This window comes from Medicago sativa, chromosome 6 (assembly GCF_051527215.1).
Source record: "Medicago sativa cultivar Bolivia chromosome 6, Bolivia_mono, whole genome shotgun sequence".
Taxonomy (NCBI): Eukaryota; Viridiplantae; Streptophyta; class Magnoliopsida; order Fabales; family Fabaceae; genus Medicago; species Medicago sativa.
The window spans coordinates 78651314-78662212 of NC_140754.1; the positions used below are offsets into that span (position 1 = coordinate 78651314).

A 10899-nucleotide genomic window follows, 5' to 3' on the forward strand; every position below is an offset into this window, starting at 1 on the left:
AACCCAAAGGTGGGTAAACTATCTAAGAACTCACCTAGCATGATTCTTGTGATTGCTCCAAGTTCCAAGCTCAAGCAAACCAAACCCTAGCTTCTTGTTTGTCTTAACTTTCATCCATGCTTTGATCTTGCTAGCCTACAATCACCATCACCACCCTTAAGCTTGTACTACCTTGATTTGCCTTGCAATGTTGATTTGGTGCCAAAGGAGAGGGAGAGATCGATGGGTAGAGAGAAGGAGGAGAGAGTTCTAAAAATTTTCAACATAGAGAGAGAAAGAGCAATAACAAATGAATAATTTTGGGCCAATTCACTTAAATACCCCTTTGTGGCCAAGTTACCATAATACCCTTCATCTTAAACATGTTTATACCGACACTGATACTTAACTCGCGCTTGACTGATGTTATAAATAAAAATTTTCCATCATAATTACTTTCCATAACATTAATCCTCTGGCACGTTCGACTGGTAATATTCCATTAGCTGACGAGTAGGATATTACAGAAAAATCGATTGAAAGGGAAGAAAGTAGTTGAAATATATATATATATATATATATATATATATATATATATATATATATATATATATATATATATATATATATATCAAAGTATATGTATGAAAAATAATAAAATTTGTGTTTGACAAACCTGAAGAAGAAAAAATGTTAGATGAAAAGAAGGTTTGGGGTTTCTGCTTGTGCTTAAAGTATGTAAATATGTGATTAACGAAAATTTATTTATTTATAGTTAACATTTGCATTAGAATATGCTGCTAAAAGATAACATAATAACTAATCGAACCTTTTTTTTATCAAAAAAAAACTAATCGAACATTTTTTTTCCTCAAACATAAAAATTAATTCAATGATATAGTGCTAAAAGATTAGTAATAACTAATTGAAGCTTCTTTTCCTATAAACAAATTGGAGTCTTTTAATCATAAAATAATATCGTATATATAAACTTTGTTGAAAGTATTATGTGTAGTTTGTTGAGATATTTCTGCTACATAAAATATTAGAAATTCAATAAAAATTTTAAAAAAATACTAAGTGCATAAGATCAAAAGTTTGTTGAGATATTTATGTTAAATAAAATATTGGTTTTTAAAAATAGAAAAAATAATTAAAATATTGAGAATGAATGTGGAAGTGACACATGACATAAAAAACCTTACTATATATATATATATAAGAACGGTCTAAATGTTCTTACTGAAGAACAAGACAAAACTCTAAAAATTTTAGAGTCTATTCCAGATAATAATCTGAGAAGAAAAATGATTGAGTTTCTTATAAAAGACAATTCTAGAAAAGAATCTCCTCAAATTATAGAGGCTCCCTATCAAATTAATGAAGTCTTATCTAGATTTCGAGAATCTAATAGTAGAGAAACCCCTGTTTCTACTAATGATCTAAAAAGAGAAATAAAACTCTTAAAATCTGAGATAGCCCAGATCAAAAAGGATAATATATATATACACTATTGATTGATTGATTGATTGATGTGGAGTTTGTTGAGATATTTCTCCTACATTTTTCTCCTACATAAAATATTAAAAATTCAATAAAAATTTAAAGAAAATACTGAGTGCATAAGATCAAAAGTTTGTTGAAATATTTATGTTAAATAAAATATTGGTTTTTAAAAATAGAAAAAATAATAAAAATATTGAGAATGAATGTGGAAGTGACACGTGACATAAAAAACCTTACTATATATATATATATACACACACACTATTGATTGATTGATATTGATTGATTGATTTGTAGTTTGTTGAGATATTTATCCTACATAAAATATTAGAAATTAAATAAAAATTTAAAGAAAATACTGAGTGCATAAAATCAAAAATTTGTTCAAATATTTATGTTAAATAAAATATTGGTTTTTAAAAATAGAAAAAATAATAAAAATATTGAGAATGAATGTGGAAGTGACACGTGACATAAAAAACCTTACTTTATATATATACTATTGATTGATATCTCTCCTTCCCTCCCCTCCGTTATTAAAATCCCCCCCTCCTAATTTTCGAACGAAACGGACCCTAAGGCTTTGTTTGGATTGATGGAATATGGTGGAATGGAATGGGATGGAGTGGTATGGAATAGAGTTCCATCGTTTAGATATTTAAAAAAAGAGTGGAATGGAGTGGTACATGATGGAATCCATTCCATCCCATTCCATCATCTTCCTTCATTTTTCATTGCCCCCAATTTGGGGTGTATGGGATGGAATGATGTCTCATAATTATACAATTTGGGGTGTATGGGATGGAATGATGTCTCATAATTATACAATTACATAGCCAAAGCATCAAAACTCTACATTATACAACATGTAATCATGCCGTTAAAATACTTCCTAAAATGACAAACCTCTCTCTCTCAATGTACTTGCTTTCTAAATAAAAAAACTCAACAAGTTATGGAGATAGTGGGGATAACGTCATGGACAAATTTTAAAAACAAAATTAAACATTTTTTTCTACTATTTTTATTATAAGTATATATAATTATATATATGATAGTATTTTTTAATAAGGGTAAAAATGAAATAAAAAATTTATAATGTATTCCATTCCGCCCGTTTCCCAAACAATGGAATAGAGAGTTTGTACCGTTCCGCGTAAAATACCCAAACAACCAAATAGAAACTCTATTCCTTCCGTTCCGCTCCGTCCCACTCCATTCCATCCCATTCCATTCCATTCCGTTCGTTTTAAAGTATCCAAACGTAGCCTAAAGGAAAAAGATAGAGATGGTGAATCCCTCCCCTCCTAATTCCAAGTGTGACTAAACCCATATTCTCTCTCTCAGCGCTCTCACTATCTCGATTTCTCTCTCTGTATGATTTCTCCAGGTTCATGATTCTTCTTCTTCTTCATTTTATTTGCTCTATTTTTCGTTGAAATTGTTTCATTCATTTTCAATTTTGTTGTTATTAGGTTAACAAAGCTTGCTTGAAATCTTCCAGATTAACGAAACTCTTTTCAGGTTTGTGATTTTCTGTTTCTAATATATATTCTTTGGTTATTTTTATGCAATGGTGAAGCTGTTTTTATTCTTCCCCTTAAAATGAGCATATTAGATTGTATAAATCACCCTTTTGATCATTGTTTTCAATTTTGTAATCAAAATTTGATTTTGCTTTTGTTTTGTCATCTGGGTTGTTTTCTAATTCTTATTATCAATCAATATTGTGTTTCTTTTTATTTTTTGTTGTTGATTTCTTGAAATTGTTGTAGTTGTTAGGTTTGAAACCACTCACCCTTTTCATCTTAGTTTTCAAATTTGTATTCAAAATCTGATTTTTCTTATGTTATGTCAAAGCAGCTTGCCTGCAATATATTATTACAGTTGCTGGTGTTGAATTTTTGTGTTATTTAGAAAGAACTGTTTGAAAAGAGTTGTAATCATTGATCAATCTTATGGAATAAATTGACTTTTTTTCTCTTGCATTATTGAATTTTCTATTAAGAATTGTTATTATTACATATAAGAAAAATGCTACAATACTCAGTTTAAATGGAACAGAGTTGTTACTTGTCACTGATTATTATTATCTCAATATAATTTCATGAAGAAAGCAACCTTAGTAAGAGGCTCCATTGTCTTTAATGGTTTATGTGTTGTTGCTAACAAAAACTAATTTAATAATAATTACTTTAAGGTTGTCAACCTCATAACTTATATATATATATTTTTTTTAAAATTTTCTACTATCTTACAAGATTTCTTTCTGTAAAAGGTTACTTTAGGATTTTTCTACTATCCTAAAAGTAACTAATTTAATACCAATTACTTTAAGGCTGTCAACCTCATCACCTATATACTTTGATTAGTTTAGGATTTCTTTATGTAAAAGCTTAGTTTAGGATTTTGAATAGTTTTAGGAAATGTGAGGAAGGATATGATGGATGACTAACATGTTATTTATCCTCTCAAAAAAAAAACATGTTACTTATATTTAGCCTTCTGTTGATCTAATCACGTCATGATTCTAATAGCAGCAACAATTGTGGATTGTGGAGTGTATAGACAATGCTGAAGTATCAGCTTACATTCAAGTTTTCTACCACTTCATTAACAGCTCCCAAAATAGCTAGTATGATTTCTCAAATAAGCTTATATAATTGAAATAGAAATTTAGCTTTGGTATCAGCTTATAGTCCTCAACCGTATTTCCCTTTCTTCAAGCAATTAACATTGATGTCTAGTTATGAAATAGTGGATAAGTTTTGGTTGAGTTTTTTACTTGTTGATGATAATGCGAACTTCTGTTAAGTGGGTGTTGGAATTCATCTTAATTAGTGGATAAGTCTGTGTTTGGCATTTTAAAAGTACTTGTTGACGAGACTGTTTGGAATGTTTCCATCGTAGAAGAAGTCTGTGGTTTTATTTAAGCTGTGTCTTTGTACTAATATGACTTAGCAGAAGAAAAGTACACTCACCAACTCTTCATTTAGGCTGGTAGTAACATACATATTTTTCAAGCCAGCACATTTTTGTTGTATACAAGAAAAAGGTGGATGAGTTTAGTTTTGTGTCTTGCTTTTCTAAGGACATGGAAAACTAGAACATCTTTTGCTTCTATCATCACTTCAATTTTGGAAACTTTTTGTTCTGGCTAAATTAGGATTCTATTTTGAAAAACTACACTTTAATAGACCATGCATAATAGACCATGTTATAGCGTTGTGATAGACGCTATTTGACAACATTTTGCACTACGGAAATTTGTTCAAATTCCACTATGCTATAAGTGCTATATCTATCTGGTTATAGCTGCTATTTAACAACATGGTTACTTATATCTGCTTATGGTTGAGCTTATCTACGGACTTAAGTACTTGTGAGACTATTTGGAAGAGTTTATGAAAACAACTTCTAAATTATTTGAAAACAATTCGACAGATGTTGAAACGGATGAGCAATAACAATGGCTACTCATGGCTATCATCCTTAGTGAGGCACTACTCTAGAGTTCGGCCCCCGAGGCCCGTTTCAGTTGATAAAGTAATTACCAGTGCACCTGGAGATCGTGATCGTGTTACTGCTGTCAACTGGATTAAGTATTACTTTAAGGGCTCGTCCGGTTCTGTCATTGAGTCACATTTCAGAGAGGGTCTAGTAAGTATCTATTGTTTCTTCGTATTTGCATTTTTTATCCTCTGCCTTACATTGGTCGTATTGTTTTTTGAGAAATGGTTTTTGTACAATCAAATTTAGATAATTTTTGAATCAATTGTTGAAGTGGGTAATGCAATTCAAATAATAGGTTAATTACATTCAGTCGAAACTCATTAGCCACTAGTGTAAGTTCATTACCTGCGAATTTGGACGTGGTTAATTAATTTTCAGGTGTTCAATTACATTTAGATTTGAATGCTTGACTATTGTGGTTAATCACTTCCGAATTTGTGGTTAATGAAGTTACGTTTATGGTAAAATGAGTTTTGACACCTAGTATAACTATTAACTATATATTGAATGGAATTAACTACATATTTGAACCACGTTAAGCATTTAAAATGTGTTGCAAAAGTTGTTAATATGTAGTTGTTTAAATAACATGCTAGCAGAATTGATAAGAGGTTAATCAACATGACCTTGAGGGATGTAGAAAGTCACAGTAAGCGTACTAGTAGACGCCAATGGGGTTACATTCAATTGCAACCACCTACCTAGGTGTTTACATCTCTAAAATATCAAAATAATAATAATAATAATAATAATAAGTGATTTAGAGGTAAGGTGACTCTGATCTGGTGGTTGACTGCCTTAGTACTGCACTATGAGGGAAATGCTTAAAAAGTTCTGCATGCTTTGCGAGTTGGAATAAGATAGTACGATCTACATTTTCCAGTGTTGTTAAATAGCAGCTGCTGAGGCTCTATGCCGCTTTAGCGTTGTGGAGTTTGGAAAAACCTCTATTGCTCGGCGATACGCTATTTAGTACAAAATTTTGTAAAATAGCGGCTATAATGGCGCTATAACACTATTTTGTAGAAGAATTATAACAATCTGCCATCTTCAACGCTGACATTTTCTTTGTCAATTAATTTTTATATCATGCATTAAGGCCAAATATAGATACAGTAAGTAACTGAAAATATACTTGCATACTTTGTTGATGATTTCCTATTATAGGTGCAAATGGAAGACCTGATTTCTGATGACTCTTTCACTCTCAATAAAGAGCTGATGAAACCTACGCGAAAGGCATTTCATGTTTACATCTATCCTTTTAGCGCCATATCATGTGACAAACTTTGCTTTGTAATCTGTCTTCGTCTGTGTAGTTGTTTAACAATAAATATATGTCTATTGCTTATGATTTGTTTTAGGTTTAATAATACTATAACTATGCAGCTTAACTACAGATTAGACCCAATGATGTGATGAAACCCGGGTCCAGAGTTCATGTCCCAGTATCAATCGCTGAAACTAGGATTTCCAAAAGATATGATGCTATACCAAGTGGAACCCTATATCCAAATGCTGATGAAATTAAGTATCTACAGAGGCTTGTGATGTACAAGGTATGTTTTTCATCTTACGCCGCATTTATTTCCATTTTACAGTTTTGCGTTGCCATTTTTTTATAAGCTTTTGTTACTCTTCTTATTATTCAATTCATTTCAATATCTTGTATTCATTGCCTATTCAGGACTTCGAGATTATTATTCTGAATAAACCTCCGAAGTTGCCGGTTAAGGTCTGAATGTCTTTTTCACACTTCTAGATATTCACTGAGTTGGAGTTTGCTATGAGATTTTGATTTCCTGCTGATTATCTTGTTAGGGGAATCTTCTAGTTCATAATAGCATGGATGCATTGGCAGCTGCAGCACTGTCCTATGAATATGACGAGGGTCCTAAACTGGTAAACTACTCTTTTATACATCATTGACATTGCTATGATATGCAAACAATTTGATTTGCATTTGCAACTAAATGAATCATCATGCACCATATGAAGTTTTTCTCGTATAGCTATGCTGACACTTGCATTTTAACTGAATGATCAAAGATTAAAGTCTGCTGAATTTTGTGAATGTCTAGGAGAGAGAGATATAACTTGGCTCTGAAATTTGTTTAATAAAATGACAAGGTCTGTGAAAATGCTAGATGAGTGGAGAAGAAAAACATTCATTATTTATAAGAATAAGAACTTGGGATATACAAGAAATGTGATGACTACATATGGCATTAACTCACAAGTCATACTTCTAGACTATGTAAAAGAGCAATTGTCCGGAGATCAATGTAACCAAACATAAAGGCACCATTTGATTTGTGAAGGTTACCAAACTTACTAGGAAAAGTCTTTGGTTGTTATGGTAAATTACCCTTGTGCATAAATTGATCTCCATAAAAAAAATCTTGAAATTTATAAAAATTAACATATTGGAAGAGTGATTTGATTAGTAGTTGTATTGTTTGTGGGCTTGGGCATGCACCTTGTTTGGATTGAGGCATCGTTGTTTTGTTTCATTTTTCACTAATAATTACAAAAAATACAATTGGTTTTATTTTGTTTCTTTTGTTCAATCGGCCTCTCAATTCTATTTTGGACTCTGAAAGTGCTATAGAAATGGTTGGTGTCTACTGCTCATTTACAAGACTGCACATGATAGGAGCATAGGGCCATTAAACGGGTCTGTAGTGGGTGAAGATCCTCTCCATTTTAAGTTCTCTCCATTTGTTCCATTACCAAAGTTTTGGTGTATAAATGTGCAATTAATGTCTTCAATTCTTGAAATGTGTGCATTTATATCATATATTTACTTCAAAACTATTGTAATTGACATTTCCGTTTTATTTAGGAAATGGAGAGGATATTCACCCGTCTGTAGTAGGGGATGAATTAATTGAGGAACAGGGTACAATAGGATTTGGAGTTTGGGAAAAAGAGGGTGAGTAACAGATTGGACATGTGGCATAAAGGGATTAGGGGAAATGGTTTGGGAATTAGAGGGCGTAATTGACTTGGAGAGGCATTTGGGACGTTATCAATTGGGCGTAAAAGACAAATAACGAATTGGCTCCCTCTCAGTCAAAGGGAATTTCGGCTTTCATATTTACTTCTCCTTCATCTTGTAAGGAGCTAGCTCCAATGTTTGCCATCTTAGTCTTTAAATATCAGATACAAAAGTTCTTGGTCATTTAATATCAGTTTGTGTCCTGTCAAATCAATTCTTATGTTAGTTTTTTCAGGTCCACCGTCTTGACAGAGAGACCAGTGGCATCCTTTTAATGGGGAGAACAAAAGATAGTGTATCTCACCTTCAATGGTTATTCAGTAACACAAACAATGCAAAATCTTCTTGTAAGGTGCATTTTCTACTTCAACTGTTGTTTTCATACACGTCATTTTCAACAACAATTTTATTTTTCCATTTGAACTTTAACTCTCCCTGGACTATTTTAGGCTTGGAATGATGCATGTGAAGCTACATATTAAAGATATTGGGCAATGGTCATAGGGACTCCCAAGGAGAAGGAAGGCATAATTCATGCTCCTCTTACTAAGGTTTGTGCACTTTCTCTTGTTTAGTTTTTGTGTGTTTACATCCAATGATAGTCTGTAACATGCTTAATGTCATTGCTATCTTCCAATGTGTTATTGATTGTGTTTATATATGCGATCTTATGTCAGGTGCTTATGAATGATGGGAAGACAGAGAGGGTAATGCTAGCTCACCATTCGAGTATAGAGCCTCACCAAGTGGCTGTAACTGAGTATCGGGTGCTTGGTCCAAAGATAAATGGATGCTCATGGATTGAGCTGCGTCCACTAACTTACCGGAAGCATCAGGTATTTTGGACGCTGTTATAAATTCTCTATTCAAATGAACTGTACTGGTAAATAAAAACATGGAATTAGGCATAGACATACTTTTTATACCTGTTTGAATATAGTTAGGACTTAAACTTATCATAGATTATCATTAGAATATGATGTGGAATCACTAAAAGGGGTGGCTCACCGAGTCAACACTAATTATAAAACAAACTAATAGAGTAGTTGGCCAAACACTAACAGTCTCTTCTAATTTGTAGCTTCTTGCAAAGTTAAAATAAATTTATGCATCTCAACATTTTTAGAATTTCTTTTCTCTCCTTTACTTCTCCATAGCCATTTATAAACTTATAAGAACGTTTTTGGAAGTTCGAATGAAGTACTATGTATCTGAATTGAGAAGCTTTCATAAGCCTTCAGTTATCCGAATTGCCCTTTTTCATGAGGCCATGGCTGTTGGATCTTCTATTTAAAGTTTTATGTAAAATTTTCATATCTACTTGTACTATATATCTTTTAGTATTATTAAGATGCCCCGGTTAATTGAAATTATATTCCCTTTCTAATTTAATAAAGAGGAAAATTCCAAAGTTGTTTATTATTTGGAAGAAAGTATTGGCTTGATTCAGGCTTGTCTTGTCCTTGGTAAAAAAATAAAAATAAAATCGCCACTTTCAAGTGGCATTTGAGATTAGCAGTGAGTTTGGCGGAATAACAATGTGCTGCCGTGATTTTGACAAAAGCTACACTCAGGAACTTCAACAAAATCACAAAGAGACCCTTTTTTATAAGTAGCTTTTCACACCGTAAAAATTGTTAGCGACAGTTATACTATATTTATAGTAGAGAAGTAGGAACAGTACTATAGGCACTAGAACTAAGTTTTGTCCTTAATATATATGGTGATTTTGCTGAGTTAAAGCAACTTGTTCCTAACTTAATTTGATTTCTGCTCCTTTTTTTACCAGCTACGTGTCCATTGCGCTGAAGCACTTGGAACACCGATAGTTGGTGACTATAAATATGGCTGGGTTTAGGACTCAGGTTTAATGTTTAGGGTTGAATGGGTTTAGGGTTCAAGATTAGGGTTAGGGTTAGGGTTTAGGGTTAGCGTTTAGGGTTCAGGGTTATGGTTCAGGTTTATGGTTTAAGGTTGAATGGTTTTAGAGTGTAGGGTTTAGGGTTTATGGTTTAGGATTAAATGGGTTTAGGGTTTATGGCTTAGGGTTAGGTTTTAGGGTTAATGTTTAGGGTTTAGGTGTTAAGGTTTCGTACTTAGGGTTTGATGTTTAGGGTTTTGGGTTTTGGGTTTAGGAATTAGGGTTTAAGGTCATTTGATTTAAAACCTTGGGATAGTGTCGAAAAGACTAGGATCCCATAATTTTTCTCTATCCACAAACTCATGTGCCCCACTTGAGTCAAATGTCTTTATTTTTAAAAAACACTTCCATTGTTTCCACTTAATATTCATCTAAAATTTCAAAAAAAATCTTGCAGCCTCATTCAAGGGAGGAATAAACTCAAATGCTTTCTACACAGATAGAGATGTGTTAAGTAAATGCAGCGTTAGTAATAAAAAAAAATTGGGTACATAATGATTTAAATTAAAAAGTGGTTATAATACATTTAATTCTGCCAACATTTCATTATTTTCCTTATCAGGCATATCTTTCCAAGATTTGTATTTTAATTGAAGCTTATTGTTTCCTTCGAACAAATGTCCCTATGAAACGTGTAAGAGTCGTCCCTTCTGGACCAATTGGTCAATGATACTTGTCCAACTAAACAAGTATGTAACTGTCAGGGTCCATTTCCCATACATCTAAAATTCTTGTTGGACCTATCTTTTTTTAGGTTGAACATCTACAAGTAAAACAGAAGACGTCATAATTCAAACATAAACTATATATAGAATAAATTACAAAAACAGAAACTATATATAATTAAGACCTTTATTAATTTCTAGCTCTTCTTCCTCTATATCAGAAGGAATAAAGTAGGAATCTTCAGACTCATGCATGCCAACTTCCACATGACATAGGTTGGGCTTAGTTTCTTCTAACATTACTTCCTTGGACA

General features: G+C 32.3%; 1 pseudogene across 1 annotated transcript; it reads left to right on the forward strand.

The window, feature by feature from the left end:
- Positions 1–2820: 2820 nt before the first annotated feature.
- On the forward strand, positions 2821–9857 carry LOC146917078 (RNA pseudouridine synthase 3, mitochondrial-like; annotated as a pseudogene). The gene is made up of 10 exons (XR_015016654.1): positions 2821–2875; positions 4930–5145; positions 6166–6237; positions 6399–6557; positions 6686–6733; positions 6820–6900; positions 8235–8351; positions 8449–8550; positions 8677–8835; positions 9789–9857. The product of XR_015016654.1 is annotated as an RNA pseudouridine synthase 3, mitochondrial-like (transcript).
- The last annotated feature ends 1042 nt before the right edge of the window (positions 9858–10899 follow it).